The sequence below is a fragment of the Ptychodera flava genome, chromosome 10 (genome assembly GCF_041260155.1).
Source record: "Ptychodera flava strain L36383 chromosome 10, AS_Pfla_20210202, whole genome shotgun sequence".
In the NCBI taxonomy this organism is placed as follows: Eukaryota; Metazoa; Hemichordata; class Enteropneusta; family Ptychoderidae; genus Ptychodera; species Ptychodera flava.
In genome coordinates, this window is record NC_091937.1 from 14,517,108 (window position 1) to 14,527,499 (window position 10,392).

The following is a 10,392-nucleotide window of genomic DNA, read 5'->3' on the forward strand; positions in this document are numbered from 1 at the left end:
TGCCCTGTGTAAACATGCAAACAGTAGAACAGATCAAAATGAGGGTGTATTATTTCGGTGAAGCAGTATTCTCCGGTTATAACTGAAAGGAATGTCGAAATGTCGTTTTCAAGAGATGGCTCCTATCCTAGAATTGGTATTGTGGAATAACCAGTCGGGGTATACATGGTTCTGAAGATCCTACATTTGATGCTGGTGTATAATAAGAGTGGCATGTTTTCAATTTGTGATTGAATTAGCTGACCGTCTGAGAGAGCACTTTGCCACATGCAAATCCCCAATAGATGTTATACTTATTTATCGTAACGTTTAATGTTAAATAGCTTCGATCAGTGAACACAACTTTGGTCTAGATTCATCGTCATCGCAAGTCATCAACACTTTAGATAAGCTTATGTTGTAACCGATTCATTATTTTCCTTACAATCAGTCGTATATTGCGACCATCACTCATTTAATTGAGTGTAGTTTTTCCATCAGTACTTGTTATTACTCTTGAATTCCCACTGTACGTGTTATTGTCGCAGTTATAATAATATTTTATAATTCCTTGTCTCACCAAATGTTGCAGATCACTTCTGGAGGAAAAATGTCGAACAAAGGAAATGTTCCTCACAACACAACAGAATACACCGCTTAACTCAAGTCTGAAATATGAAGCCGAAAGGACTACTAAAATTGAAGTGACGGCAGCTGTACACAAACGGTTTCCAAAAGTATGTTCGAAACTATTGTACAATTCATTAATATATAATCTACATCTATGTATTTCTGCTGCGAGTCTTATAGTGATCAATGTGCTTTCATCTAAGGGGAATTTTGGTCTTATGTGAAGGGCTGTACAAGCTTTAATCGAACCATCGATAAGTTGAATACATTTTTTTTATTGCACGTGTAGTATCTATTGATCTACCTCTCTTCAATTCATATCTATCAACACGTATGTGTTGATTTGCGTGCGGGCATGCGGTTTCTGTTTTTATTGCTCAGTTTAAAGAAAACGACATTTAATATAGTCGGTTTTGTTGAAAAGTATTGTAAATGACTTCTGTATTCTATAGTGAGACATTTCTGCCTAAAGATGAATTAATATTCCCTGTTTCCTTAACTTGTACTCTCTGATTTTCTCAGACAATGCCGTATATCAGTGAATCGTTTAATAAATGCAGCATTGTTGGCAGCAGTGGGATACTTTTGAACTCGACATGCGGCCAGGCAATAGACTCATCAGACTTTGTGGTGAGGTGAGTCTTTATTATCAAAAGTTCCGCATCTTAAAAAATACTGACAGTGACTTTTAAAACTATGCAAATTAACAGGTCTTCATTTGAGACGCAGTATAAAGATGTGATTTAGTGACAAATGAAACTCAAATTTGTGCAATTGATTTCAGATTTAATCTTGCTCACGTACAAAAGTTTGCAAAAGACGTCGGCTCTAGGACGGACCTCATTACCTGCAATCCAGGGATATTAAAAATAAAGTAAGTGATCGTCCTGTAGGACCTGTTAGGAGTATTTAGTAATTAAGCTTACATTTTGTGTAAATAGTTTTACAGTCACCATTTCTGTCCGCTTGCATTACTTATACAAGTAAGTCATGAAAAGATCAAGAACGTGTAATTGCGTTCGTGAGCACACCGTGCAAACAGTAATATAATTCAGGAAAGTAAACAAGCTGGTGTTCTTGATCACTGTAGACAATGCTAGCGCTATAGCTACAAGTGCATCGAGGTTTCCTATACGTTTATTCATTACAAATTAGACCATATCACAGGGCACGATTACATTAAATACCTCTTGCTAACACCTCGAAGGAAGAACTTGAAATTAACATGACAAACTGTAGAGGATATTCCGATTTGGTGACCGTGTCATACCCACCAATGAATCACGCCAATTTTAAGAATAAATAATAGGTTTACTGATTCTTTGTAGGTATGGTAGTGTATCAAGGAAAGGAAGAAGGCGCTTCACAGTTTTCATGGCGAGAGAATATCCGAAAGCAACATTGCTTTTGCCAGCTTTTACGCATCACTTTACCTCGAAACCCTCCTTTCGGGCACAGGACGCGCTGAAAGGCCAACATATCAGCGTCGTCTATTTACATCCCCTTTACCACACGATGGTAAAACGGTTTTGGAAAAGTCAGAAAGTTAATGAAGTAAGAGTAAGTTCAGGTAAGATTCGCTATTGCAGGACAAAGACAATGACACATGGCATTGTGTCACAAGTACGTTCCAGCAGTACAGGGAGCCAATTATCATTTGACGTGGTGATACTCGTCTGTCACATCTCCAGAAACAAAACATAACTGCGGTTGTTCACAATGTACTTACCTTTGGATACTGGAACATCTCCGAAATAATTGCCTAAACATTTCTGTTTAAATAAGCAAGTTGATGCCTTTCCCACTGTGGTTTCGAAGAAATGTCGATACTGTCTCCATTTTGAAGAAACTGACAGTTGGTTGCCTGCTCATTTTAGATTTCTAGAGATTAACACGAAATTTTGATTAAAACTGTCCATCTCTCCGTACCACTTATATCCGAGACTGTTTGCACAGTCTGGCCATTGATCTTTACAAGCTTGAGGTCATTGGACATAATATACAGATAGCCCCTGAGACAAATACGAAGAATGGATGAAAACAAAATTAAAATCCTGCTGACATTTTTCAGTATTTTTCCCAAACGATTACTGTATTTTAATTGACCACACTTAATTTAAAAAAAAACTTTCTCGATCTCTTTTTAGGATTACTACTCTTTACTTCTATGATGAGTTTTTGTAAAGAGGTTCATCTCTATGGTTACTGGCCTTTCGCGGAAGATCCGGACGGCAATCCTCTGCTTTATCATTACTTCGATGAAAAAGCGATCATGTTATCCCAAGTGAGATTAAAGAGACGAATCCATAATATGCCCGAAGAGTTCGATAAATACCGTACTTGGCATAACAAAGGCGCCATACGATTGCATGTGGGACAGTGTACCGCACCGCCATTAACATAATCAACAAGGTTTAGTTCCGTCGTTACACTTTTTAGTATATAAGTTATTATTTGCAAACTAAAGCTGAGCGATATATTTTAGCTCGTTTGAATGGAACACTTATGTTGTGCAAGTCGATCTGCTGACACTACTAAACATTTGAAATTTTTAACGTCGTGCCAATAAAGAATGCGGCAAAATTTTTCGTGATATTTCCTTGCCGTTTAAGTCAATATTTTTATCACACTTTCCTAACCACCCAAACGCCATTAAGAGATAATACTCATTTTTATACTGTGCATTTTGTCAACATTACTGTTTATATGACATCACCTTCATTTTTCCCGATTATTGACGTCATATAAGATATTGAAGTGACAAACATCCTTTTAGTACTTCCATTAGAGCTAAAATAACCTAGTAAAATCAACCATGAAGTGATACATTGCATATATATGCTCTAGCTTTTCTTAAAGGATGAAGTGCGAGGTCATTATGATATGAAAAATACTGTCCTCACTACACTCTATCGAACTTGGCATATTAATTTGCCACAGAAAGGTTAAATTATTGTGCAGGTTTTTTTTAGTTAATGTAGCGCTCATTTCTGATGAATATTATTCTGTTATCAAAACTATATAAAATATAACTGCAATAAATTTGTTCTTACGCAGACATACATTGCATATGATGAAGTTTATGTGTGCTCAATTCCTTTGTACGGGCGTGGCATACAGATCACGACTTAATTAATGCAATCTGAACGAATAATGCAGTAGTAAGCTCAAACTATTACGCATATCGAATTATATGTGTGAACAGGCTTCATTCATAATGTACAGGAAAAGGTCAACACCATGCCAGACATCGCGACGTTCCTCCATATCTCAATGAAATATAAATGTAATGACACAGGGGTTCAAAAATCGTCGTACAGGAGGAACTTATGGCACCATTTTACAATTGGTATAGTCACAAATTGATGATGTCAAAATCGCCGTACACAAAATACAGGCTCCCTGCAGCACTAACTAACCAATAAGGTTAAAATAATATATATTTTCATTTTTTCATGGTTCCAATCTATTTAACAATTTCCGACTTAGATGAAGTACATCAGGGCCAGGAATTGGGGTTAGCTGACCAAATTGTCGGAATCGAACTTCGCTCGCTTACTCTCGCTTTCAATTTGTTCAGCTAACACCATTTCCTGGGTCCAACCGTGCTTCACCCGCACAAATCAAGCAAATGAAGGCCAACACACATTTTAGGGTTAGGGCTATTTAGTTCATGTCACTGCGGCAATAATATCTAGTTCCGGGTACAATAAACATGATTGGAACTAAATTTGGATAATTGGATCTGCACAATTTCTCAAGAATTTTAGAAATGTGTCTAATATTTCACCGAATTTTTATAACCATCTTTAAAATTATTCACAATTTATGATGTTTTTGAAATATTACGAATCAGTGTATGATAGTATCTAATGCAATATTGTTCACAAAATATGAACAATATTCATATTTGATTAAAAATGTGTGAGCTTGTCTGTAGTTTCAGCATGACAGCTTTTCCCCACACGGATTTAGACGTGATGGCCAAGGCCTATTTGGGCCAAATCGGCACAAATAGCCACCACGTCTATTAAAATTCATGAGTTTACTTTTCTTGTTTACGTACACACTCTATCGATGGAAATCAGAGGAATGGCTATTTAGTCAGGTTGACAACCCCCACATGTGGACAGCGAGATTACTCTTTGCTTGGAGCTAGCTAGCTCCATTCTCTTTGTTCATCAAACAGGGAAAACTATGCAGACATAACAAAGCCGTGTGTAATTACATTCGAAACACAATGAGCATGCAATGACCAAGATATTTCTCAATGCTTGCCGTATAGCATGGAGGTACTAGCTCCGCTCCTGGCTCCATGACTAACCATGGAGGTAGAAGATAACTTTTTACCTCCTTGGACTGACGTACGCGTGACCTAAAAATAAAGTCACGGAGGTTACTATTAAAGTAATTTTCTGCCACGGTATCAATCGATGCGCGATGGTCAGCTATTAGCCCTACGGCCGGTATGAGTCAAGAGTGCTCGGCTATGACTACGCCGTAGCCGTATTATAGCCCTGCCACGCAGAGCGGAGTAGCGCGTGTGTAGACGCAAAAGAAGTAGCCTAGGCCCTTCTTTTATTGTACATGTCGTCTTTGGTCCTTGCAAACTTTGCAGCCACCTAAGTCTGTGTATGGTAATTTGTGTTCGTCCTCAGTGTTTCCCTCTATTGTGGTGCAGGGTAACATAGTCTACACAGCATCGTACCTATGGTGCAGCAGAAAAACATGAGCATTTTCTTCTCTTTAGAGAGGGATTGAATGCATACAATTAGCACCTAGTTAAAGCTTGTGGCAACTTTTTAGAGAACACAAACTGACCCTGAATCATTTCCTCTAGTATTAACAATCCATGTAGGCACAGACCTTGTCTGTGATGTAGGGGACATCATTAGTTTTTACTCCATGGATCCACTATGTGGATTGGTGGGACACCATAGAATTTAGTTTTCTTTCTCGGCCCAACCACGTGTTGCAAATTTTATTGTAATTTTACCGTCACCAATTTGAACAATTTGATGTCGATTTGTTGCAGTTTAAGCCCCCCCCCCCTCTCCCAACATCCCCCGACGGCTTCTCTATATTGTCGTTGAAAACATATGTCCGAAGTTCGGATTTTTCGACTGCTATACTGTAAAATATATTCAACGTTTCAATGTAGATGAATGTTCAGTTCTAATGTATGTCACACAATTTCTGTATCGTTTGCTGTCTTGTAGCGTCTGATCTAAATCTACCCCAGGCCTATGTTAGAACCAACTGAGAAGGAACTCGGCATGGCGTCTCAAACGAAACTTTTTAGTAGTGTAACAGCTTTTTGTAGTTTAGTTTAGAACATAGACAGTAGGGGGGGACTCCCCATTACTGTCTATGTTTAGAACTACTATTATATGGCAACATGATGTCCGACCAGTACATAGGCCTTGGGGTAATTACAAATGCTCAGAACAGCCATTTTATCCAATCACATACACACTTTGTGAAAGGTGTTAAATCATTCGGCTGATCTAACATTTGTAGATAAAGATCATTAACAATAGTATTATGCATGTGTTTTAATCCCAAGCAAGCCAGTTTCTGTGTAGGGAAACGTTGGAATGTGCATTACCGAAATACTGGTACTAATCTCAGTTTGTCACTTTGCCTCGATCAAAACGAATTTTTTTGACCGATTTACAGTTAAGTCAGTCAGGGTCATTTAAAATGCACCCTGACTCAATTGAGTGTTTATGAAGCACTGTTCACGAAAAAGTCAGGGACATTTCAAAAGTTTCGTGACTCAAAAATCGTCAATTAGAGAAATTTGTACATTTTGTCTTGTTATTTATAACATCTAAGCTTACACAAAAATAAACTTCTTTTCATAAAATGAATCCCATGAAAGAAGTATGCAATAATCGTTGTGTTTTCGTTGATTTGTTCGTTTAAAACAATATTTCAATTTTTCACTATTCTATCATTTTGTAAAATTTCAGCTGTAAAAAATTCGATTTCGTTACATTTTCCTAATAATTACTCTCATCCAATTTTCCAAATATAGTTCCGAACTTCCGATCGTGTTAATATCACGTATCTCACATTTTATTCATCACGGGGCGTATATATGTACCAAGGCTCCAAATCCGTATAAGCCACGCGTCAGCATACTACTAGTCTTGAGTAGACCTTTTGCGGTTGGATTGGCTGAAATTGTAAATTGTGCACGTGTTTGCAATTGTTTTACACTAGTCTCTTACAACAATGGTTACATTTCTAAGTAAAGCCTGCTGGTGTATTCGTGTTTGGCTGAGCAGCTCCATGATGTACTTTGTCAATGAATTCTTCGTAAGATCGTTTGCTGTCATGGTTGATACAATTTCAAACGGATACAATGGCATTATTCCTAACTAACAAATGTTAGGCCGGCTGTTCCTCTAAAACTTTGCGAAATCGGAAACGTACATTTATTAGGGAGTTGTCAAAGACTGAAAAGTGCCTCTTTAAAACTCCGTACCAAATATTGTTTATATGTTGAAGCAGATTTACTTGCATGCGAAAATCTATATGTCTGTTGTTTTTGAGTAAATAATTTCACCTTTGTAATATATGAAAGATTCATTCGTAGCAGGTAAGCATGTATTTGTTTAAACGTTCTTTCCTCAATTGTCGTGGTGAATCTTTCTTTCAGAAGCGGTATGAACTGCTGGTTTTTGAGATTGTAAAATAGATCTTACGGTAAAATTATAAATATTAATAATGCGGAGTAAGGCCACGTTCTCATGTTGAATTGCCTTTTTTCTGTTAATGATTTTAAAACTATTATAAGTTCACTTCACTGATATTTAGACCGACTCTTCTCTTTTTTCTTCGCCCTTTTCCAGAACCCCTTCCGTGGGATCAGTGTCTGCGTTGTTGGTCTTCGGGTTTCCATCAGTTCGTGGTTCGCGTTGCTGTTCGTCATCAATCATGGCTTCAAAGGCAGACTGTTCGGTACCTGTCTTTCTTGATTCAATAAGGAGAACGATAATACCTATTACAACGGCTATCAATATAATGGCTAATGCGATGGTCGCATATACTATACGATTGCCAAGGTTGTCATTCGGCTGTATCGGAATGAGGTTTCCCATTTCAACAGAAAACGCAATCGTTGAGGGCGCACGTTCAATCGATTGTGTCGTCGTGGTGGCAGACTGTGAGGAGTGAAAATTTGGTTCTGACTTGCCAGTAGTAAGGCTAATTGGGAGTGAGTTCACAGTAGTGTCTGTGGCGTTGTCTGCAGTTTTAGATGAAGTTTCATACGTGAAGCCATCTGTTACAGTGAAGGTTTCTGTTGACCTTGGCTGTACTTGTATAGGGCCAATACTACACTGTCGCTCGCTAGTAATGGCCGGGCCTTTCATTTTGCACAGTAATTTTTTTCCATTGTCATTTGCAGTCAAAATCCACTTGAACTTCCAGAGATATACCCCTTTACTTTCTTGGAGTGTTCCGTTGCTCGATTCTTCATCCTTTATCCATTCAAAATACACCGGAGCATTTCCACCTCGTGCCCAACACGCAGTTTCCATAACATCGCCTTCGACGAACGACTCGTTCAGACTTGATGAATTGCACAGTGGATATTCTCTATCTGGAGGATACATGACAGTAATCTTGGCTGTTGTTGATTGTAAAATTGGTTTCTTCTTACCCTTGCGAAATACTTTACACTGAAATTTCCCGCCGATCTCTCTGCTCACATTGCTGATGATCAAGTCGAAGACTCCTGAGCCTCTATCGCCTCCAATTTCAAAATCACAATAGTCAGATTAATCTGAGTGGGTGATTTTATAACCTTGAGAAATCGTTTTCCCACGTCGAAACCACTTAATTGTCAGATTATCGTTGTAATTATAGACAGCACAACCCATTGTCACATTATGTCCCATAACCATATCTTTATTTGATGGCTGTCGTCGAAACGAAATATTCAGCTCTTCCTTCAAGAATCCTTTTCTCGAAGTTGATTCGTAGAGACTATTTTTGTAAACTTGACATTCATAAAAGCCTTGCTCAGTGGTTTCTGCATGCATAACGGTAAGGGTTGAGACGGCTACTGAATGGTACTTGCCGGCTGAGTCAGGAGAAACTTGTTTTCCGTCTTGAACAAACTCGTCATTAAACTTCCAATGCAAGCTGTAAGTGTTCTCCCGAATTAAACCAGTTACTCGGCAATCAAATTTAACAGACTCACCCTTCGAAATAGTGACATTATAAGGTTGACCATCAGTAGCAAACACTTCAACAGCAATGACGCTCTGATGTATCACCAGTATCAAAACAATGAAGCAACATTCCAAAGGATTTAAAGTATTCATCTTTGCATACGAGGTGCACTGTCTCTACTTTCTTAGTTCAGCCAGTTAAGTGCTTGTTTGACGCAACTGTTCAACTAGAATCCACAGCGGACTAACGATTAACGCACCAGAAATACTATTAATACTATTTTCTATCATGAGAATGTATCAAATTGCATTTAGTGAAAAGCAGGAAAAGGAGTCAAAAAGGAAAAGAGAAATGTACGGCTAATTGAGATAAGTGTAAAACACGTTTCATGTGTTGTCTTGTGTGACAGAACGAGGAAAAGTAAAACTTTTCACTGAAACATGTATTTATAACTGCCTGTCTCAAATTAGTCAAAGAGAAAATAACCTTTCAAAAGAGACCCAAAACTCACAACCTAAACAAGAGTCGGTACGCGCGTCATGCAGGTGAAACGTATCCGGTGTCATCATGGTTCACGTATATATTTTTATGAAAACTATGTTCGGCCATATATACATTACATGTAAGCCATTGGCAGTTGAACTCGTCATAGAAATAAATCTTCTTCTGCACTTTTACACTTAAAGATAGCGATAGCTTCTTGTGTGGTATAGATTTATCCGAAAGCATGCGTTATGCATGTGATCAGGCACTGGATTGCTAAATGTCATCGTTGAAAGGTGAAATTATGCCACAGGCTCGAACATTACAGCGTAGAGGGTTTTTCATAGTCTAAGTCCGATATTGCTATTTTCTCCTTACCATTATTATCACCATTTCGTATTATTGTGAACAATAGCACTTGTTTTTTGTAGTTTCGAGGCTGTGAGTTGTCCTGAGACAAGTGAGGCCGCATACCAGTTTATCATAATTGGCTTTGACCTTCGAGTGTTCGCAAGTGAATAATCCTTCGTCCACAAGCTATTGTCCCGCCAAACAATCTTATCGCAACAATGGGAAACAAAGCACAACGTTTCCAAAGTCGGTGCAAAGGCAGCAGGTCTAAAGGATCGAATAAACGACGTACTTTCATTTAACGTTTAAAACATTCATATCCAAATGAAAATTTATGCTGTTATATTATTGTACACGTACATTACTCAATCTGATAACGATCACCTTCATTGTAATACTGGTAAGAACAACAGTCCTAATGACGACATTTCTCATCTCTTAAATAACAACTTGCAAAATCACAGACAAACATGGACAGATTCGCAACGGGTATTGTTTAAGGCGTGAAGCGGCTACGTAACCCATCCATGTTCGCCTCGCCTCAGGTTGCTCTCGCCTCTCTTTTCCGAAGAGTGCCGACCATGCATCCTTCGGTAATTTTCGGACTTTCGCCAATTGTTAAGCGAAAATATGTTCGGCAAAGTTTGTGTTGTTGTTGTCGTGTGGTGCTGAGCGGAATTGACGTGCTGGCGAAAACGGGAGTGTTTTGAGCTTCAGGAAAGTGAGTTTTACCGTTTTAAAAATTCCTCTCATATTTTTATG